General features: G+C 40.7%; 1 protein-coding gene across 2 annotated transcripts in view; it reads right to left on the reverse strand.

Moving 5' to 3' along the window:
* The window catches only part of clcn6 (chloride channel 6), a 256330-nt gene that overhangs the window by 180438 nt on the left and 51480 nt on the right, over nucleotides 1–24412 (reverse strand). The window lies entirely within an intron of this gene.

The following is a 24412-nucleotide window of genomic DNA, read 5'->3' on the forward strand; positions in this document are numbered from 1 at the left end:
GCCAGGCCTTTACTGCAGCTGTCTTCAGTTACTGCTTGTTCTTTGGACTTTATGCCTTCAGTTTTGTCCTCAGCAAGTGAAATACAAGTCCATTTGTGTTAAGGTCAGTTTACTGACTTGGTCATTGAGGAATATTCCACTTCTTTGCCTTGAAAAGCACTTGGTTTGCTGTCACAGTATGTTTTAGCTCATTGTCCATTTGTACTGAGAAGTGTCATCCTATTAGTTTTGCAGCATTTGTCTGAATCTGAGCAAATAGTACAACCATATACACTTCAGAAATCATCCTGCAACTTTTGTCAGTAGTGATATCATCAATAAAAACCAGTGACCCACTTCCATTGGCAGTCATGTGTGCCCATGCCATAACACTGCCTCCACCATGTTTCACAGATGATGTGGTATGCTACAAATCACGAGCCATTCCTTCTCTTCTCTATCCATCATTCTGGTACATATTCATTCATTTGTCCAAAGAAAACTGTTCCAAAACTAGACTGGAATTTTAAAAATATTTTCCAGCAAATTATGATCTTCCTGTGCTTGAGGATTACCAATGGTTTGCACTTTGTGGCAAGCCCTCTGTATTTACGTTTGTGAAATCTTTTCTTGATTGTAAACTTTGGCAATGATAGGTTTACCTCCCAGAGAATGTTCTTGATTTGGCTAAATGTCATGAATTGTTTTATCTCCACCAAGGAAAGAATTCTGTGGTCATCCAGCATAGTTGTCTTCCATGGTTGTCCAGGTCTTTAAAGCAACATTGCTATATGGACTTTGATTTAACTTGGTGTTGTTGAGCTCACCAGTGTGTTCCTTCTCCTTAAGAATGTACCAGACGGTTGATTTGACCACTCATGGTGTTGGAAGCAATTCCAGACCTCCAACCTGCTTAATAGTTAATGAAATAATGAGGGACATGCTCACACCTGGCTATAAAACAGCTGGTCAACTATCCAAATAGTTTTGAGTCCCTGAAAATGGGGGGACCATGTATAAAAATGGCTGTCATTCCTAAATGGCTCATATGATATTTCTGTTAAACCATCTGAATTAATGATGAAATCCTACACTTCAATCATGTAATTATTTCTTCATTTAAATTCACTGAGGTAGCGTATAGATCCAAAATCGTGTCACTGTCAAAAAACTTAAAGACCTAACTGTAAATTCACAACCCAATGATAGATTTAGAAGCATAGTCATGCACCGATTTATGGCTCAATTTGAGACAGTTACCAAAAACAAAAATCGTAAGTAGAAACCATTTGTTTCTATATATTTAGAAAATAACCAATGTAAGTAAAAAAAAAAAATACATAATTCCATTCCATTTTTAATAAAGCAACTTATAGAAAAAAAAATTTATAGAAAAAAGTGTTGTGCATAAGGCAATTTCTCATACCCAGTCACATAGGATTACAATAAAAGAGGTAAACAAAATTCAATCAACACATGTGAAAACAAAATGTTCCCAAAAACTAGTTATACCCCCACTATAAATATCCCCCATATAATACAACAAAAAATGCACAGAGAATTGATGTGTTATAATTGTCATAACAAAATCATAACAAAAATACAAAGTTAATATGTGTGAAAACTGATCAAGATTGAACATTAAGAAGATATATACAAGCCAAAGAGTACAAGTCATTTCAATTGAGGTTCTGGGTGTGTGGTGAGGGTCACGGGTATGTATACAGTAACTGCCAATACAAAACAACACAAGGCGATGTTTGACTCTTAATATTCGCACAATGGGTCTGTGTAAGGGAAGGTGGTGCGTGCTGAACGCACAAGCATTATCCATGTGGAACAGTGTCGACTAAAACATACCTTAAAGGACCCTCTCCAAGAGTCAGATAACATATGAGACCCTCCAATATAATAATAATGAAAATATTGATTACCATTTATAAGCTGTTTTCATCTTCTTCATGGAAGAAAAAAATGCAAATCATCTCCACAAAACGAAAACAAAAATGACATGCCATCTACATGAAGTATGACTTAAAAAAATGCTGCATGGCATGGACAATCAGTGCCCAAAGATTGAAACTCTGTGAGTGCATTGAGACATATATTATATTACTGTTACGAGGGCTGTTCAATAATTTATCTACCCGAGTATGAAATAAAGTATGAACTTTAACTTTTAGAACTTTTAGGCTGTTTACCAAGACTTTCCAAAAGGATTACACCATCAAGAGGCACTGTATACAAGTAAAGGATTTGAGACCACTCAGCTACACAATGTTTGTCACAAGAGAGCACAAAATATGTGAGAACAGAATGACAGTGTCGAAGATGAAAGGAAAAATCATTCTGTTAGGATGAAAAGAATAGTATTTTATAAGCTTACTACTTACAAAATAAAAATATACTCCAATACATACAAGTATTAAAAAGAAAAAAGACTATGCGACGGCATGCACTTTAAAGCAACATTGCTATATGGACTTTGATTTAACTTGTTCAGGTTGTAGGTTTTAATTTAGTTACCTTCCAGTATTTGAAGCATCTGGTTTCTCTGCAAATAAACTTAGAGATTAAATAAAATTTGTTATCTCACTGAAACTACCTTGCGCTTACATCAGCTTGTAATCGCCAAGATGGTAGTTGTGTTCCTGTCTAAACTAGGGAGCTGCAGGAAATGGAGAAACATCTTTGTTTAGTCCTATCTGTGGTGGAAAATTGGGTGAAGCAGACCATAAGCTTTGGTTCCAGCAGCATTCAGCCTATTACTGCTGAGGGTCCCACAGGTTGAGTATTTAGGGGTATACAGGTGCTGGTCATAAAATTAGAATATCATGACAAAGTTGATTTATTTCAGTAATTCCATTCAAAAAGTGAAACTTGTATATTAGATTCATTCATTACACACAGACTGATGTATTTCAAATGTTTATTTCTTTTAATGTTGATGATTATAACTGACAACTAATGAAAGTCCCAAATTCAGTATCTCAGAAAATTAGAATATTGTGAAAAGGTTCAATATTGAAGACACCTGGTGCCACACTCTAATCAGCTAATTAACTCAAAACACCTGCAAAAGCCTTTAAATGGTCTCTCACTTTAGTTCTGTAGGCTACACAATCATGGGGAAGACTGCTGACTTGACAGTTATCCAAAAGACGACCACTGACACCTTGCACAAGGAGCGCAAGACACAAGAGGTCATTGCTAAAGAGGCTGGCTGTTCACAGAGCTCTGTGTCCAAGCACATTAATAGAGAGGCGAAGGGAAGGACAAGATGTGGTAGAAAAAAGTGTACAAGCAATAGGGATAACCGCACCCTGGAGAGTACTGTGAAACAAAACCCATTCAAAAATGTGGGGAAGATTCACAAAGAGTGGACTGCAGCTGGAGTCAGTGCTTCAGGAACCACCACGCACAGATGTATGCAAGACATGGGTTTCAGCTGTCGCATTCCTTGTGTGAAGCCACTCTTGAACAAGAGACAGCGTCAGAAGCATCTCATCTTTGGACTGCTGCTGAGTGGTCCAAAGTTATGTTCTCTGATGAAAAGTAAATTTTGCATTTCCTTTGGAAATCAAGGTCCCAGAGTCTGGAGGAAGAGAGGAGAGGCCAGAATCCATGTTGCATGAGGTCCAGTGTACAGTTTCCACAGTCAGTGATGGTTTGGGGTGCCATGTCATCTGCTGGTGTTGGTCCATTGTGTTTTCTGAGGTCCAAGGTCAATGCAGCCGTCTACCAGGAAGTTTTAGAGCACTTCATGCTTCCTGCTGCTGACGAACTTTATGGAGATGCAGATTTCATTTTCCAACAGGACCTGGCACCTGCACACAGTGCCAAGGCTACCAGTACCTGGTTTAAGGACCATGGTATCCCTGTTCTTGATTGGCCAGCAAACTCGCCTGACCTTAACCCCATAGAAAATCTATGGGGTATTGTGAAGAGGAAGATGCAATATGCCAGACCCAACAATTCAGAAGAGCTGAAGGCCACTATCAGAGCAACATGGGCTCTCATAACACCTGAGCAGTGCCACAGACTGATCGATTCCATGCCACGCCGCATTGCTGCAGTAATCCAGGCCAAAGGAACCCCAACTAAATATTGAGTGCTGTACATGCTCATACTTTTCATGTTCATACCTTTCAGTTGGCCAACATTTCTAAAAATCCTTTTTTTGTATTGGTCTTAATTGATATTCTAATTTTCCGACATACTGAATTTGGGACTTTCATTAGTTGTCAGTTATAATTATCAACATTAAAAGAAATAAACATTTGAAATACATCCGTCTGTGTGTAATGAATGAATCTAATATACAAGTTTCACTTTTTGAATGGAATTACTGAAATAAATCAACTTTGTCATGATATTCTAATTTTATGACCAGCACCTGTATATATAAAACAAGGTTAACAAGCTAATGTACAGTGGTGGAATAAAAGAAGCACAGACTTCAGAAAAAGACTCAAAAAGGAAAAAAAAAATTTTTTTTTAATACTACCAGCAAACAAATTTCAATGTCATGCAATTAAATATTTTGAGTCCAAGGCAATGACACAGAATATTTTTTAACAAAAAAAACAAAAATATGTGATAGCTAAACTGCACAGTATTTACAGTGGCTCAAAAATAAAAAGGTGATTGAAAAAATAACAAAAACAAGTAAACAGACCATTCTTCCTCCTCCTCATTCTCACAAAACAAAAATCAAGAGGACAGAAAAAAAAGTTATCAAATTTAAAAGTGAAAAATGCCACAAGCACATATCTATACAAGAAAGGTCATTGGAAACTTTATATACATTGTTGATCTTTAAGAATCGCTACTCACTTGCTCAGCTACTTTTATCACTCTCCAATGCCAGATGGTGAAAAGATAACCCGTGCTGGTTATCTAACAGTTTATTATGCCATGGCAATTCACCTAATTATTACTAACATCACCTGGCATAACAAATCAATGACATCCCACCCATGCTGCCTCGCTAAAGGCAGAAGTCCCTGTATATCCTAGGGACTCTATTAGCACATGGCCTATACACATGTACAGTAATCCCTCACCTATCGCGGGGGGCTCTGGAATCCGCGAAGTAGCGACCTATATTTATTTTATTATTTATACATATTTTAAGGCTTTATAAACCCTTCCCACACTCTTATAAACCTTTCTCACTCTCTTGTTAACCTTTCCCACGCTCTTATAAACACTTCCTATGCTCTTAAACACTTTCTACATTCTTAAACACCTCAGACCAACACTGCACACTGCACGCAGCGATCAGACGTCAATGTGTCTGCACTCGCTTTGTGAAGGGGGGCAGCTGAACTCACGCTGAGCAGAAATGGACTTTGTGCTGCTTCTGCCAAAATGCCTGCTTGTCGCTCTGCACGAGGAGTGTGTGTGTGTGGGTGTGTGAGAGCTGAACGCACCTTCGCTCAAACCCCCCCTCCCCGGAAGCGCAGTACACTCCTGCCACTTCGCATTGTCAAGGGGGTGGGGAGCTGAATGAACGCTAAGGAGAAGTGGACTTTGTGCTGGCTTTGTGCTGCTTGTCCCTCTGCGTGTCAATAATTTAAAAGCCTGTACATCACCAATTTTCCTGTCTCACTGTCTTGTCTTGCGTGAAGTTAAAATGTTTTATAATAGTGAGATGTTACTCATATCCTTAGCCCGACATCCACATATCATATGTGTTAACAAAGTATGTTTTATAAGTTTACATGTGTTTAAAGCATGTGGGATGGGTATTTTAAGGCTTAAACTATAAAAATGTTTATTTATATGGTCTTTCTATATCGCGGATTTTCTCCTGTTGCTGATGGGTCTGGAACATAACTTCCGCGATAGGCGGGCAATCACTTGTATTTAAAAACCCGCGAAGTCGTGAATCCGCGAAAAGTGAACCGCGAAGTAGCGAGGGATTACTGTATGTGCTTCTAACTTGTAGGTAATTTCCTGAAGTTACTCACTTTCACTCCAGGGCTTTAACTCTCTTACATCTACTCTGCATATCTGGCTTATGTGCCTCACCATGCCAAAACCCTGCCACGATGCATACTGCCTTGATTGAATGTCCTTCCCTCAGCATGGCACAAAGTAATGCCAGGATGTTTGTATACCGGGGCTTGAGGATCAAGCCAGGAGACATGCCTCCTCACCCAAACTGAACCGCAAGCAGCATTTCCACCTTCGGCGTGCCTCCATGCCACTGCCATTCTCATGGTGCCTTGTTACCTAACCGTGAGTAGGTGCACTTTACATAACTAACTACAAAAAATGAAAATCTATGATTAGTTATATTATGACATGATCTATCACAATGCCTTTATAAAAAGTCCTTTTTGCTCAAATTCTTTCTTTGCAGTTTCCTGTAGAACTCTCAGTTTTTTAAGCAATTAGATGGCTAGAGACTGGAAGGCAATGGGACATTACTGATAAAATAAGCAGTTTTGTAGTTGTACTGTGGTGGACGGCCGGGTCGCCCCTTCGACGTATGTTCCAGGGGAGCAACCATGGGCTTCTCAATACCTCCCCCGGGACACTTGGCGGCAGCCTCCCTGGCTGACAGTGATGCCTGAGCTTCCCGCAGGGCTCCATGGGAGATGGAGTTCTCCACAGCCCTGTTGGGACCTGGGGTGGCCGCCAGGGGGTGCTGCATGTGTCCCTGAGCCCATAGACATAGAATTACTAGACGGCGCATTACCAGCAACATCGTACGTCAACATCGCCGCCATATTGCGAGTGACACTGCTGTGGAGTGAAGTAATGGATAAAGATGCCTCACGCATGTGCTGCTTGGGACTGTACAAACCACTGTACGATCCAAACAAGATCCTGGGGGATTTCATTTCATAGGTAAGGCTGAACAATTGTTTTGGTTATATTTGGCCATTAGAAAATCCCGTTTTATAAGCTTAGCACTCAAGGTCAACTTACAATAAAATTAAACAACATTAGTAAAATTAAAACAAGAGAATGATAAATCAAAAAGCAATAATTAGCAAACAAAGATAACTGGCAGTAACAGTGCAAAATTCACAATTGGTATGCCAGTTTGAAAAGATACGTTTTGAGAGCAGTTTTAAAATGTGTTATTGAATTGAGCTGATGTATATGAGAGGGAAGAGAATTCCCAAGTTGAGGAGCACTATGAGAGACGCTCGAGCTCCCATAGAACAGAGTTTGATGTGTGGTACAGAAAGTAGAACTGCAGATGAGGATCTGAGTGAGCGAGAGGGAGTGTAAGTCTGTAGGAGATCAGTGAGGTTGTGGAGAGCTTTAAATGTTAAGAGCAGTATTTTGTACTGTATTCTGTAGTTAACAGGGAGCCAGTGAAGTTGAGAGAGAATAGGTGTAATATGTTCATTGGATCTAGAACAGTTGTAAGTGATGGGTAAGTTTTTGTGGGATGCCAGATAGAATAGCATTACAGTAATCTATATGTGAGGTGACTAGGGCATTAACCAATGCTTCAGTACTGTGTTGCGTAAGAACAGGACGAAGTCTAGAAATGTTTTGGAGATGGAAGAAGGCAGTCCGAGAAATGTTACTTATATGGGAGGAATTATTTAATAATAATAATTATTATTATTATTATTTAATAACTGCCATTATCCATATTACTAACCGAAGGTTGTAAACCGGATGGGCGCAGGGCTCACCGGATGTACGGAAACCCCAAAGGTCCATGCTGTGACAACGCGCGCGCCTATAACGCGCTTGCGAAAGGAGTCACAGCTCAAACCAACTGTGACAACGCGCGCGCCTACAACGCGCTTGCGAGAGGAGTCACGGCTCAAACCAGAGGTCCATGCTGTGACAACGCGCGCGCCTACAACTTGCTTGCGAAAGGAGTCACGGCTCAAACCAAAGAAAACAAAGAAACGAGACTACGACCTGTGAACTACACCTGAGGTAAAGCGTGCACACCAGGTTGTACGGCCGCCCGGACGCGACCGCCCACACCACCGCATATACCCTCCATGATATGTCTTCACGCAGCGGCTTCCCACCGAGGCGCATATTGCACTGTGGCGCTCGCCCCACAGTCATACGCAGCAGCCTTCCAGAGTCAGTAGGTGGCCCCCAAACAACATAACCTGTTCAAGCGGTCGGTGTCAGCGAGGGCAACAGACTCACGTCTCCACAACACGAAACCGCTTTAGTACAGATATGCCTATTGGATTAAATGACATTTCCCCAGACGCACCCGCCCTCCATGATATGTCATCCATCCACATATCGGACGGAACAGAAACTGATTGCCATTCTAGGATTTTTGATTTCCACATTTACCAGTATTAGTTTAAATGGCAGTTTTGCCACTCACAATAGGGCGGACGCGCTGACATATCGTGTCGACTGGGCAACACAGTGAATGCGGCGTCTATCAATATATGTCTATGCCTGAGCCCGGTGGGACGAGTCTTCAGCCCCACCTGGAAGTGCAACCGGAAACAGGTGATCAAGCACCTGGAGCACTTCCGGGTGGGCTATAAAAGGGGGGGGACCACTCAGTGGCCAGAGTCGGGAGGAGGAGGACGAAGCTTAACGGGAGGAGTGGTGGTGCCAGAAGGGAGTGTTGTGTTTTGCTTGTGCTGATTTGGACTGTGTTATGCCTGTGGGGTTCACGGGGAAGATGTGCCCCACAGGTGAAGAAAACAAAAGTCTTTATTTGTGTTTTTACACGTGCCTCGGTACATTATAAACAAATAACTAAAGCTAACCCAACTAAACTAAAACAGTTGTTAATTTTAGCAAACAGTATGGTTACATTCAAGTTTTAAAAATCTGTAAAGTGTTCTTCACTCAGAATCCTCGGAAATGGTTTTGCAGATGGGCTTTGTAAATGGTTTAATAAACTCTTATATTGTATCATATTTAATACCTTAGACAGACAGACAGACAAATAGCACTTTATTTGTCCAGTCCCAAGAGGGAAATTTAGCCATTTAGATAAATTCTTTCTAATTCAAAAATATCTTGTGCCATCCCAGTACAAAAGAGTTGTGTGCTAGGGTGTGCTCTTTCACTTTATTTGCCATCAGTTATTTCTATAGCTAATAATAAACTTGCTTCAATAAACTACTTCTGCTGACATCTTTTTCTTTCTAAGTAAGATCCAGGTAGACACCTTTAATATCTTAATTAAACATGATGGAGTCAATCAAAACAATACATAACTACACAATCATGTGAGCATCACTGTAATGAAATTCATGCGACCATAAAAATATTTAATTAAGCATAATTATGTATTGATGGGTGAACACTTCCTGAAAGACACAGTTGTCCAAATGGGGTTGGTTTTGAGGATACGACTGTAAGTGAATGAAAAGATGTAACTCTGGAGAGGGCAACATACAATACAGTGTTTTACACGCTGCATACATCGATTCACATCGAAGTACAGACACTGCTAAGACCATGGAATACCCCTCGCAAACTATTTTACACGCTGCATACAGCGATTCACATCCACGACAAATATGATTCTTCTTAGATGGTGCTGTCGCGTCCACCTTCGCTCTCAAATCATACACACTGCCTGGTCATGTGCCCGCTCGCAAAAGCAACTAACAGAGACCCGCCCACCAACTGTAGCTATATACATCGGACTTCCAATACAACTCGGAGTCCTGCCACGTGCAAAAGTTCGCTTATGACACTGCTATCGTGGGCTGCATCAGGAGTGGGCAGGAGGAGTATAGGGACCTAATCAAGGACTTTGTTAAATGGTGCGACTCAAACCACCTACACTTGAACACCAGCAAAACCAAGGAGCTGGTGGTGGATTTTAGGAGGCCCAGACCCCTCATGGACCCTCGATCATCAGAGATGACTGTGTGCAGATGGTGCAGACCTATAAATATCTGGGAGTGCAGCTGGATGATAAATTAGACTGGACCGCCAATACTGATGCTCTGTGCAAGAAAGGACAGAGCCGGTTATACTTCCTTAGAAGGCTGGCGTCCTTCAACATCTGCAATAAGATGCTGCAGATGTTCTATCAGACGGTTGTGGTGAGTGCCCTCTTCTACGCGGTGGTGTGCTGGGGAGGCAGCATTAAGAAGAAAGACGCCTCACGCCTGGACAAACTGGTGAGGAAGGCAGGCTCTGTTGTTGGCATGAAGCTGGATAGTTTAACATCTGTGGCAGAGCGACGGGCGCTGAGCAGGCTCCTGTCAATTATGGAGAATCCACTGCATCTCCAGACAGAAGAGCAGCTTCAGCGACAGACTGCTGTCACTGTTCAGCTTCACTGACAGATTCAGGAGATCGTTCCTCCCCCAAACTATGAGACTCTTCAATTCCACTTGGGGGGGGGGGGGAGGGTAAACGCTAAGATTTAACATTATACAAAGTTATTGTCTGTTTTTTTTACCTGCATTATTATTAATCTTTAATTTAATATTGTTTATTGTATCAGTATGCTGCTGCTGGAGAATGTGAATTTCCCCTTGGGATTAATAAAGTATCTATCTATCTGTCTGTGTGTGTGCCTCTGTCTCTGCCTGTGTGTGTGCGCGGCTCTCTCTCTCACTGCCTGCCTGTGTGCCTGTCTCTCTCTGACTCTGCCTGTGTGTGTGCGCGGCTCTCTCTCTCACTGCCTGCCTGTGTGCCTCTGTGTCTCTCTGGCTCTGCCCATGTGTGTGCGTGGCTCTCTCTCTCGGGCTGCCTGTGTGCCTCTGTCTCTCTCTGGCGCTGCCTGTGTGTGTGCCTCTGTCTCTCTCTCGCGCTGCCTCTGTGTGAACCGAGGTTCGACCGACGTTGACTAATGAAAAGTCAACATGGCTCAGAGATGCATGTGGCCTCTAGCCCAGACGAACATAAATGACGGCGTTTTTTCCCAGTCGTCCCGTCCGAGTTGGTGGGCGTGGCTCTGCGAGTTGTCGTCGTATCCAATGGTCTTAGAGTTGGTAGGCGTGGCTCCTTCCTGCGTGCGCCATGGGCGGTTTACTTGTCGGCGGCTTAGTGAATCCACGCCCCTTCCGGCATGCTTTCCATGGGTGGCTACTTGTCTCCCGGCTTAGTGAATTATATACATAGATAAAGGAAATTTCATTATAATGACTATGAGGAAAATATGCATACTACTGTAACCGGGGTAGCCAACAATTTGCCATCTCTAATGCAAGCTGTGCAAGAATAGCTCCGTAGCTGCTCTGCTGCGTCTGGTAAACAGTAAACCAAGGGAAAAGCAATCGGTTGTCCTCTGCAGGTTCATGCTTACCGTATAACATGCTTGTCGCATGATGTTTAGAACATTTAACACTGGGCTTTACCTGCTCTTCCTTGCAGTCTCCTGGTCTGCCACAATGGTGATTCCAAGCCACTGGTGTTCTTCTAATCTGAAGATGGAATCTAAAGCAGGATAACTGTGTCGTGGCTCACATCTTGTGTGCGTGAGTGCTGAAGTAACAGCTCCTATTTTGAATGAAGTCTTAGGACTGTACCTGCCTTCTCTATAGGGTAATGAAGTACCTGTATTTTCCTTGGAAACTTGGACTCACCTTTCTGTCTCTCGTGCAACTAACTCTGACCAAAGCTTGACAATACCTGTCAAAAAAATGCAGTGCTTCTTAAAGTGCAAAAAATATTTTATTTGAAAATGAGACGTTATCCCAATGCCTGATCTTTAACTTTGTCTTTATTTATTTATTTTTTTTTCAATCCTTCAAAATTGTTGACAGCATTAAAGGAACAAACTTTTTCCGTGATTAATTTTTATTTCAGCGTAAGCTGACACTGTTTCTCATTTTTTGTACATCGCAGAGAAAATTTTGATAAGCGCTATGAAACTCAAACAGTAATGTATCTGCACAGGACACAACTACTCACACAGATGGTGGAGCATTGACTCAGAATTCAGCTATGTGTATGATGTCGTGATTACACTCACATTGAGCCTTGATGAGACTCCCCGAGACCAGACATTATGCAATAGATTGTCACTTTAGACAGCCTGTTGCAGGTTTCCCCAAGACTCAGTGAAAGTGTAGGCACAGCAAATTTACATTTAGTTAAAATTAAATCCATTGATGATGTTGTATGAATTTTTGTCTGGGCCAAGAAAAAGCATTTGATATTCAGAAAATTTTGTTGTTTCAGTATTAGCTATAACAGGAACTGACCTGTATTACCACAGACTGTATTACCACAGACAAAATGGCAATTAGTTTAGTCACTGTAAAAATGCATCAATGATCATTTACTATTATATAACAAGACCTTAACATAAATTTCTTTGGGTCTTCATATAATACATATATAATGCTTATAAAACATCTGTAGGGTATTCATCTCTGCAATGCGACTTATTAAAAAAAACATCAGTTAGGAGCTGTCTGAGGTGGCTTAAATGAGACATATTTGTCGTGACATTACATATTTTGTATAAAATGTGACTCCTTCATAATAAGAAGTAATTTTATATCAATAGCCTATCTACATTATGTTTTATTAGTGTTTTACGAAGACCAAAAGGAACCTTTGTTAAGGCCTTGTTACAGAAGAGTAAAGGAGTAATAGATGCATTTTTGCTCTACCTAAAGTGTTACAGCAGTTTTCACAAACAACCTATTAATCACATACAAGTTTAAATAGAGCCCTTGCCAATTTGATGCCTTCCTCTAAAAAACTAGGCATTTCTATTGAAGTAAAAAGTCCCCAACTGTACTGTATCTTCCAGGTACTTTGACTATTCCTATCTGAATTGTCCGCATCAAATTTTTCTGAGAGGGTTACATCTTGCTTTAGCTTATGAAAGCCATGGATCCTAGGTGTTCTTAGGGTGTACTCACACTAGCAATCTGTTCTGTGCCTAAGTATGTTTTTCTGCATGTAACCCCCCTAAAGTGCAGTTCATCTGACTAGTGTGATTGCGCCGTGCCGGGCCAACCATACCATGCCCTGGCTCACTTGAAAAAGGTGTGCCTGGGCACAGTACAATAGGATTCAGGAAAAGTGTGATCACTTAAACATTCCCGAGCATGGAAAACAGACATTATGTCAATAATGTGACAAATCAGATTTCATTTAATTCAATACCATTTGATTAAAAAACAGGTTTTTATTCTCATCTTACAGATGGATGTGAATTGTAGTTGGCAAGAACAGCTGCAAATTCCTCCCTTATTATCATTTGCCTTCCGTAAAACTCTTCTCATACTGGCAGCATGATTAACAGCAAAACGCTGTGCTGCACGCTTATTAAATAATTAAAAGGGTGGAGCATTATCAAGCCCTACATGACTCCAAACAAAAAACACAAAATACTGTACTTCTCGCTCCATAAGGCGCATCTGACCATAAGACTCACGTAGGTTTAGAGGAGGAAAACAAGAAAAAAAATATTCTGAACCAAATGGTGTACTAATTGCATGGACAGAGAGTGTTAATAACTGTGGTGGGCTGGCGCCCTGCCCGGGGTTTGATTCCTGCCTTGCACCCTGTGTTGGCTGGGATTGGCTCCAGCGGACCCCCGTGACCCTGTAGTTAGGATATAGCGGGTTGGATAATGGATGGATCGATGGAGAATGTTAACACTAGAATTACCAGAGCCTACGAAAAAACTCGTAGATCCGTCCCACCTTAAACCGCTTCTTAAATCCGTTTGCAGCTCTCCGCCAGCGTCTTTTGTCATCTAAATGTGCTGATAAACACAAGCTGCAAGAAGCCAGCTATTCCATCCCCCCACCGACTTAGAACGTGCACGAACTTCTCCCAGCACATGCCTTGACTGATTATCTGGGAGTGAAGTGGAGTTTTAGAGTGGAAATAATAGATCGTTATTTGGAACACATGCATTTCATGTGTGTTCCGTTTTTATAGTAATCTGTGTAAAGACATTTTTAAAACAGAAAAGTTTTTCATATTCTAGTAGTAAATGACAAAATGTAGGCATAAACTATATAATGTATGAAGCCTGAAGTCCAGATATCAAAGAAACACTTTCACGAAAGGTACACATATAACAGAACAAGTGTGCTTTTATTCAAAAATGTAACTGCAGAAAAAAAAAAAACCGCCTTAGTGTCCGACATTGACACTCATTTAGTACGACTGCTGCCGTGGCGCAACAGTATCAGTTGCTGACTGGGAAACAAAAGGTCACGAGTTCGATCCTGCTCAACTCCCTTTTGAGCAGTGAACAGCTCTTATTTTTACTATTTTAGAATAAAAAGATACATTTGATTTCAGTCTGTAACAACCGGTGTAATTTATGATATTTGTAAAGGTTAGCTTTGTTTTTGTTTTTTTAATTCACTTTCATTCTCTCAGGATCCTTCCCTACCACCCCCCTACCCCATCAGACACTGCTGTTTTCACATAAAGACACGCTATACCTCTGCAGTGTATCACGATACATACGACTGCGTGTTTTTTTTCCCCAATCTTGCCAGTCCCCACATGTTGCTGTATGCCGTTTCTTTTGTACTCCAGGACATGCAGAGGAAAGCATAGTATAGAGTAGTAACTTCAGCGCTATATGCAATCATCAGACACTGCTGTTTTCACATAAAGACGCGCTATAGCTCACCCAAGGAGTGCCCTTCCTACATTTACGACGTGTGTACTTGTTGCAGTGTACACACCTCTCTGTGCTATGGTTCCTATTACACTGAACAAGCACCTGTAATTTGCAGCTCTATTCATTATCTCAAAACACCACACACATTCACAGTAATTCCCAGTTATGTCCACCACTCACACCCACGCCCACAACCATACAGAACTGATTCCACATCAGAGAATTTCCAGTTCCAGCATAAATTCACAAATGATCTGACGCTGTTCGTTTTCAAATAATATTGCATTAGTGCGATGATGTTTTCACATATATTGTCTTTCTTTCAGGTGTGTAATAGAAACCACAGCATAGAGAGAAGTGAGTACACTGTAACAGGAACACACATTGTAAATGTAAGAAAGACGATCCTTGCGTGTGTGTGAACTGTGAACTGTTAACATTTGAATCTGATAATTGCATATGGCGCTGTCTTATTCAGTGCGCGCAAGAACATGCAGTTCCAGTTGCTGTATGCTACAACATGCTGGTGGTGATCAACGCACATTTTAAAAAAAGAAAGAGACAAATATATGTGATGTTTTAAAGAAATCATTTTATGACGCGAATAGTACCAATCAGAAAACATAATCGCACTAATGCAATATTATTTGAAAATGAACAGCGTCAGATTGGGTGTGAATTTATACTGTGGCGCTGTTAGAGTCAGATCAGAAGCTGAATAAGCTCCTGTTCTGACTAAGTAAAAAGTATGAATTAATCAACAGAAATAACCGGGATCGACATTTTAAACTTAATGATTTACAGTGCATACCAATTTATAAATTTTATGCCTGTTTGAGGTTACAAAGAAAAAAAAAAAAACAATTCCTCCCCAGCGGGGAATCGAACTCGGGTCTCGAAGGCACAGCAAGGCTACTGTGCTCTGAGTCAGCATATCTTACCGCTACACCACGGAAGGTGTTGTAACAACTTTGAACCTTTTGTGAAAGTGTTTACTTGATGTTTGGACGTCATCCTTCACAAATTCTATAGTTTATGCCAAATTTTGTAACATTTATTACTAAAATATGAAAAAGTTTCTGTTTTAACAACGTGTTTACACAGATTACTGCGGAAACAGAACACACATGAAATGCATGTGTTCCAAATAACGATCTATTATTTCCACTCTAAAACTCTAGCAGTTCAGTCACTCCCAGATAATCAAACAAGGCATGAGCTGGGAAAATTTAGTGAACGTTCTGCAACAGTGGGGGATGGAATAGCCGGCTGCTTGCTGGCTCGTCTTAATTGGCACATTTAGAAGACAAAAGAGAGGTGAGAACGGTTTTAAGGTTGGCCGGATCTACGAGTTTTTTCGTAGACTCTGGTAATTCTAGTGTTAATAAATATAAAAAAGCCCTCTTTAAAGCTCGCTCAGAATACTATTCTACATTAATAGATAGCAATAATAAAAATCGTCGGGTACTGTTTAGAACAGTGGCTAAATTAACAAATGGAAATTCAGATCAACAGTGCAAAATACCAACAGATATTAGCAGTACAGACTTTATGAACTTCTTTAATGAGAAAATTAAAAATATAAGATCCCAGATCCCTGTATCACAGTACAAACCGCATACTAGCTTAGCAGACCCTGTCTCACATTGCATTCAGCACTTTAGTAATTTTAATCCTGTAACTGAGCAGGAAGTCTTAACTTTAATTTCTAAAATGAAACCCACTACTTGTTCCCTAGATCCAGTGCCAACAAAACCAGTAAAAAGTGCAATGGATGTTCTTGCAGCGCCTATTCTAAACATTATCAGTAGTTCATTATTGCATGGCACAGTACCTGATACACTAAAAGTATCAGTCATTAAACCATTACTTAAAAAGTCAGACCTAGACCCACACATATTAAATAATTATAGGCCTATTTCAAATCTACCGTTTCTCTCTAAAATACTAGAAAAAGTAGTCGCCAGTCAGCTTCAGACACACCTTACGCATTACAATTTATTTGAGAAATTCCAGTCTGGTTTTCGCACTGGTCATAGTACAGAAATGGCACTAACGTGTGTTGTAAACGACATTCTGATATCCTCTGATGAAGGAAACTCCACTGTAATTATGTTGCTGGACTTAAGTGCAGCATTTGACACCATCAACCATTCTATTTTACTACACAGGCTAGAAAATGATGTTGGGCTTACAGGCACCGTGCTTGCTTGGTTTAGTTCTTATTTATCAAATCGATTCCAATATGTACAGAAATGTGCTGACAGTACATCATTATACACAGAAGTTCAATATGGTGTCCCGCAGGGCTCAGTACTGGGACCTTTACTGTTTTCACTTTTCATGCTTCCACTGGGATCTATCATTAAGAAACATAATGTTAATTTTCACTCATATGCAGATGACACCCAGTTATACCTTTCATTTAAATCAAATGAAGTTTCTCCGATGTTGTCTTTAATTAGTTGTGTTAGCGAATTAAAGGAGTGGATGAATGAGAACTACTTGTCTTTAAATACAGATAAAATAGAGATGTTAATTGTTGGAGGGAATGACGCTGATCATGACAATATTTTGTCATTATTTAACTCAGTTCGAATCCCAATTAATTTTACTGAATCAGCCCGCAATCTAGGAGTTATCTTTGACTCTAGCATGTCATTTAAAGCGCATATTACAAAGTTGTCCAAAACATGTTTCTTCCATCTTAAAAATGTTAGGAAATTAAGGCGCTTTCTAAATAAACAGGATTCTGAGAAATTAATTCATGCATTTATCTCTAGTAGGATTGATTACTGCAATGTGGTTTTCACTGGATGTTTAAACTGTTCTCTATACAGCCTCCAGTTAATCCAAAATGCGGCTGCAAAAATTACTACAAGAACAAGAAAATACGAACTCATAACTCCAGTTCTTAAATCCTTACACTGGGTCCCCGTTAAGTTTAGGGCAGATTTCAAAATCCTCCTTTTAACATATAAAGCATTAAATGGCCAAGGTCCGGCTTACTTGTCTGAACTTATCATGACTTACAAACCAGAGCGCACATTAAAATCTCAAGATGCCGGTCTGCTTATGGTTCCAAGGATTAATAAAATAACAATGGGAGGTCGAGCTTTTAGTTACAGGGTCCCTAAACTGTGGAATGGTCTGCCGGCTACTATAAAGGATGCCCCTTCGGTTTCAGCTTTTAAATCCCAGCTGAAGACTCACTACTTCAGTTTAGCATATCCTGACTAGAGCTGCTGATTAACTGTGCATGCTGCATCTCTGCTGTTGGTCATTAGCAATAAAACATAAGTAACGTGATAGTTATAATTGGATACTAACCATCACCTATTCTGTTTCTCTTCTCGGTACTCAAATGTGGCACTTGGTGCCACGGCCCACCTGCCAAGTTGTTTTGCCTGCCTAAGGTAAAGTCATCCCTGATGAAGGATCGCAGGAATTATGGGAAAGAGGGGTCCTTTCATCGGATTGGCTGGCCCAGCACTGTTTCAGCCGTGGAATGGCCAAATGGGGGAGGCAGCTTGATGGATGAGGTCTCCAGGACTCTAAAAATATCCAAATCTTATTATGTGATATCACCTACTGTTAACTGTTAAATTCTGCTCTGTATTTCTAAAATGTTTATTTATTTTTTTTTACTTCAAAAAAAAAAAAAATGTTTTATTTTATACTGTATTGAGGATTTGTTCTGTTCTGTGTATTGTACAAAGGGGCTCTGCCCCCTGCTCGCTTCGCTCGCCTACCCCCGGCGTTTTGAACCCGCACCCGCTGGGCAGCCACGTGTGAGGATCGAGGAGTCGAGCTTTTTTTTTTTTTGAAGCTTTTGAATTCCGGTCTTCATTATCTGTAACCTGCTGTCCATGTGTTTGGCCCCCTCGTTTAACATGTTTATGACGTTTTACTTTGCTTTCTACTCTTGTCTTTCATTTCTGATTTTGCTTTATTCTGCTTTTGTTTCAATGACATTTAGTCCGTGGTGAATATATTTTCCCTTTTTCGAGTAATAATTTTAATTTGTTTGCGATACTATGATGTTTATCGTACTGTTAATAATGCATCACGCACGTTGTAGGCGCCTGCGTTTATTAATTATATCCAGGCAGGCGTGTGTTTGTATCTCGGTTACTCGAGCTGTGTCGTGTTGAATCCGTGCCTGCTTTGCGTACGCAATTTGAGACGCGCGTTGTAGGCGTCCACGTTCATTAGATCTGCCCACGCGGGCTCGGTGTCGAAGCTGTGTTAGTTGTTGAGCTGTTTGGTTTTTGGAGCCGAGACAGTTTTGCTTCCGCGGTTTTAGACGCGTGTCCGTACCATCTCGGGTTTGATGTATGAACCTTTGTGGACTCCGTAGTGTGTCACGTTTCACTCTGGGGCGGGGCGTTGACTCCTCTTGTTTTACTATGTCTCCTCCTGCGCTTTCACCACACATTAATGCCACTCACAATATGGCGGCGACGCCTGCGTCTGCCGTATTATGTCGGTTTTTACCATGCTGTGTAGGCGCCTTTGCCTTTTGTACTTTACCGCGCCTTCTGACGCACGATGTAGGCGCCTGCACCTTCCAGGTCCGCCCCCGCTGTGTGGTGTGGACGTTTAACTGTCGTTGTTTCTGACTTTATATTCTGTATCTCGGTGTGCATGTGTTTCGTGCCTAGGTTTTTTTTGAAGCTGTTGCATTCTAGTTTTCATCATCTGTAACCCGTTCTCCATGTGTTCGTCCCCGTTCTTTAATCCCTCTATAAAGTTTGACTTTGTTTCCTACTCTGTGTTTTATTTCTGACCTTGCTTTATCCTGCTTGCGGCATGTCAGACGGTTCGTAGTCTTTCTCGTTTTACTCTGGGCAGGGGGGCTTTGTTCTGTAACCTGCTCTGCATGTGTTTGTCCCTATTCTTTAACCTCTTTATGACGTTTTACTTTGTTTCCTACTCTGACGGTTCGTAGTCTCTCCCGTTTTGCTCTTGGGGGGGGGGCTTTGTGTGGCGCCTGTGCACGTGCGTAGTCTCTCCAGTTTCACTCTGGGGGTGGGGCTTTGTGTGGCACTTGCGCAGTATGTCTTTTGCGTCCACGGGCAGGTCCCTCTGCGTCCATATCCGGTTTACCATTCTCGTTTAGTAATATGGATTGTATTGACCCCCTTCTTTTGACGCCCACTGCACACCCAACCTACCTGGAAAGGGGTCTCTCTTTGAACTGCCTTTCCCAAGGTTTCTTCCATTTTTCCCTACAAGGTTTTTTTTTTTTTTGAGAGTTTTTCCTTGTCTTCTTAGAGAGTCAAGGCTGGGGGGCTGTCAAGAGGCAGGGCCTGTTAAAGCCCATTGCAGCACTTCCTGTGTGATTTTGGGCTATACAAAAATAAACTGTATTGTATTGTAAACTGTACTAATATATTTAATAAAATATAGCAGAATAATATTTCAACCATGTAAAGTCAACAGCGGTATTAAGAACCATCATCACTGTCATTAACAAATGAGGAGAGCCTTTAAGGTTCAAGCACTCTTCTAGTTTTCTGGAAACCCCAAGAACTCCTCATCGCTAGTGTCAGAATTTATGAAGCTCAGTTGATCACAATCACTGATATCACTTTCTTCACTATCTTCATATATGATACTATCTTCAGTTCCATCCAAAGCATTGCTAATGGCAGCTTCCACCTGCAGCTATAGACTCTTCAGTACGAGAGAGACTCTCCATGTTAGTGTTTAGATCTGGACGGTGCATGTGCCCAAAACATTAATATTTATATGTTACTTACATAAAAGCCAGGTCGAATGTTATTTACCTCAATTTATTTACTTCCTACAGCATAAATTCACAAGTAGACTGCAGAGCCTCCTGTGTTTGATCGACACGGGCATGCTCAAAAAATCACATGTAATGCCAAGAAAAGTGCACGCTGACACTTCAGTTCATAAGCAATGATACGAGAATGCAGTCAGACTTCTTTTTTGGACACATACACCGTTCAAATCTACACACTAGCGTGTAGAGTCGCTCGCGTACTGAAGAGTCTATAGCTGCAGGTGGCAGCTGTCGTCGCTGTACTTTGTATATAAGAGCCAGATCAAATGTTAGTTACCTATTTACCTTGATTTATTTACTTACTTCCCACACCGTAAATTCACAAGTAGACTGCAGAGCTTCCCGTGTACATATACAAAGTACAGCAACAGCAAAAGTTCGACGTGCATTCTTTCTCCAATGTAGAACCCTCGCCATCATCTGAGTCAGGTCAGGTAATACACATCACGGTCTGTGACGCAATATTTGCTCCATAAGACGCACAGACATTTCCACCCACTTTTGGGGAAAAAAAGTATGTCTTATGGAGCGAAAAATACGGTAAGTAAAACCATTTTGACTTGCATGTCGCTACTTTGTGTTCTGATCTTGTTTTGGCTTTACACAAAATCACATCGTCATGATGAAAGCATATCCAGGTTCAGAATGTTAAGCGCAGTGTGAGTGCAGGCCAGCGGGGGAGTATGGAGGGGGGACACTCGTGTTCGCGCGCAGTACAGAACAAACAAACCTAGTGTGAGTACACCTACTGTATATACTTGCTAGACTAGTGCCAGATGTTTTATCTAATTTACTATGGAACAGAAGGCAGTGAAACATCTGCTTTTCACTTCAAACTCAATGCTGGTATCTTTCTTATTATAAAAGTTAATCACTGAGCGTTTACTCTCTAGTCACTGCATCTACCTGTTTCACTTCTCACTCAATTAAAAACTGAACAACAGTTAGTTGGTGTGTAATTAGAAAATATACTATGGATACCGCAGGTCATTTTTACATTATGTGATACTTTCACCTAAGACTCTGGGCTGTGAATATTCTAAAAAGCGGTTTCAAGCTTGTGCTTCCCACTCTTAATTTCTCAACACAAAAGCTCATTATATCTTAAATTTATATGGATTTACAGGATAACTATGTAGTCTCCTGTCATGTACAAAATCTTGCAGTTTTTCTGTCACCTTAGATAGTTTTCATCTTTATAACTAATGCTATGGCATGTAAAGACTCCTAAAAATTGTCAATTAATCAAACACCTTTTTATCTTTTCTGCAAATCCTTCTCCTCCTCAGTTCCTTCAGCTACAATTTGTCAAATAATAGGGCTTTTCTTTAATCCCTTATAATATATCATGTTCAATATACCTTTAAGTTTACACTCTGCTACTGCCCAATAATCTGTTCTTCCTGGCCTCTTCACAGTCTTTCCTCCCTTGTAAAACGTTCCAGTCTTCCAGGGTCTTTCATTTTATAGATAAAGTAATTTTAACATCCCTTAAGTTCATTATGAAAAAATACTATTATACATAGTTCCCCACAGTTTGAATGTTGTGAAACTGGCAGCAATACATATTAGCCTTTGATTAACAATGCTGTGGTAAGTAAGGGCTTAGGGATGACAGAGTTTTTCCTGACCAGTCAGCCAGTTCACACTGAAAAGTACCCAATGCCAAAATCCCTACAGTTGATAAAACCTGTATCAGAACAGGAATTGCATAATCACTGCATGGTGGTCTCATGATATGCTCCAATTCAGCACACAACTCCAATAGGACAACTCTATGAAGGCTAAATCGTCTTATAAGCCAGTCATCATAACGTGCAAAAAATGATCATGATCTGTTGCCTGCCTTAGCCATATCTACCAAAAGAGCTAATGCTGCCATTGGCAGTTATATCGCACAATACATAGAACTTCCTTTTTATAGGCAAATTAGATAAGCTATACACTAAGGCAATTAACAATGTATGCACTAGACATTATTACCAGCACTGAACACAGCCATATTGAGAAAACATCTTTAATAACTGTAATATAATTAGTTCAAGAACACTGGAATGGAACTAACACATCATCGAAATGCGCAAAGAAGTTCACTTCTGTTCACTTCATTACCTCGCTACCTGGAGTCACTAAAATGCCAACAACAAAAAAGTCTATGTAGATGGTCGAAATAAGCCATAACATTAATTCAATTTTCATACCAAGTTTATGTTTTATATATTTTGATTTTTGCATAAAAAATGCCTTACTCACATTTCTGAGCATAAGCAAATTTTACACATGAGGTCCCTGGCCTTGAAGACAAATTGCCCACTTCACCATTGCTGAGATATCACTACATGATTTTTTTATTCCAGGAGACATTATATTGCATCATGTCAAGTACGACAGCAGAAGGAATATCTTATGGGGACCAACTGAAGGGTATAGTGTGTATAATCACAAAAAGTACACGTATGACAGAACAAGTGTGCTTTAATTCAAAAATATAACCAAAGAAAAAGAAATTGGTTTAGGGTACGATGCTAACATGACTGCTTGGGTGGTGCAGTGGTAACAGCTGCTGACTCAATCAAGAGGTCACGAGTTCGAGTCTGGCCGCTAACTCAAATTACCATTTTATGTAGTAATTGTTACCATTATACAATAAAATCATACATTTGATTTGAGTCTGTAACAGCCAGTGTAAATTTATGGTACTTGTAAAGGTTAGCGGTTTTTTTTTTTTCAGTTTTGTTCTCTGACACTGCTGTTTTCAAATAAAGACGTGCTATAACAGTGATGAATTCAGATGAGGATGAGGGTAGTACAGTGGAGAAAGAGAACAGAAGCCATCCCCACCACTTACACATAAGAATAACGCAGCTGCAACCAGATGTAAAGGCAAAAGATGGCACAGTTTGGGTGCAGTAAGAGGTCGGGCATCATTCTGCCAGTGGATATTATTGGTCAATTTGCCACCCATCTCCTTCAACGAAACAGCAGGGAATGCCAAGCTTGCCAAGGTATCGTGCAAAGTTCTGTTTGTGATTATGTTTTGTGATGGTCTTTATATGAAAAACATGTATATGTTATTTATATAAAAGCCACATCGAATGTTGTTTACCTATACAGTAATCCCTCGCTATATCGTGCTTCGCCTTTTGCGGCTTCACTCTATCGCGGATTTTATATATGTAAGCATATCTATACTAATTAATAAAAGGCAAAGCCCTCACTGACTGACTGACTGACTGACTGACTCACTCACTCACTCATCACTAATTCTGCAACTTCCCGTGTAGGTGGAAGGCTGAAATGTGGCAGGCTGATTCCTTACAGCTTACTTACAAAAGTTAGGCAGGTTTCATTTTCGAAATTCAACGCGGATTGGTCATAACTGGAACCTCTTTTTTCACAATATACTGTAATGGATGGCCGTGGGAGGAGGAGTTGAGTGTCACGTCATCACGCCTCCCACGTAATCACGTGAAAAGACTGTGAACGCAGTAGGGAGAAATGAAGGAGGAGCCGCAAACAGAGAAGAACAAAAAATTCATTAAACAATTGAGAAGGGAGCGAAACAATAAGAAGCGAGCGAGTGAAGCATACAAGCATCTTCATAAGGGAAACAAAGCACGGTGTAAAACGTAAGTTTAAATTAAGTTTATAGAAACGCTCCCGCTACGGATTGCAATAACATATTCGCGAGATAAAAGAACGCAGTAGGGAGAAATGAAGGAAGAGCCGCAAACAGCGAAGAACAAAAAATTCATTAAACAATTGAGAAGGGAGCGAAACAATAAGAAGCGAGCGAGTGAAGCGTACAAGCATCTTCATAAGGGAAAAAAGCACGGTGTAAAATGTAAGTTTAAATTAAGTTAATAGAAACGCTCCCGCTGCAGATTGCAATAACATATTCGCGAGATAAAAGTTTAATGAGAAGACACAAGGTATAAACGAACCACACGCCGTAGCGCAACGTTAGGGGCTTCACCTCTGGCGCTGACGTTCGAGATTCGATTCCCGAGAGGGGATGCAATGAGTGTGTACGCACGAAGAGCACAGAATTAGGGCGAAACACGTGACGCGTACTCTTTGCA

This window comes from Erpetoichthys calabaricus, chromosome 8 (genome assembly GCF_900747795.2).
Source record: "Erpetoichthys calabaricus chromosome 8, fErpCal1.3, whole genome shotgun sequence".
NCBI lineage: Eukaryota > Metazoa > Chordata > Cladistia > Polypteriformes > Polypteridae > Erpetoichthys > Erpetoichthys calabaricus.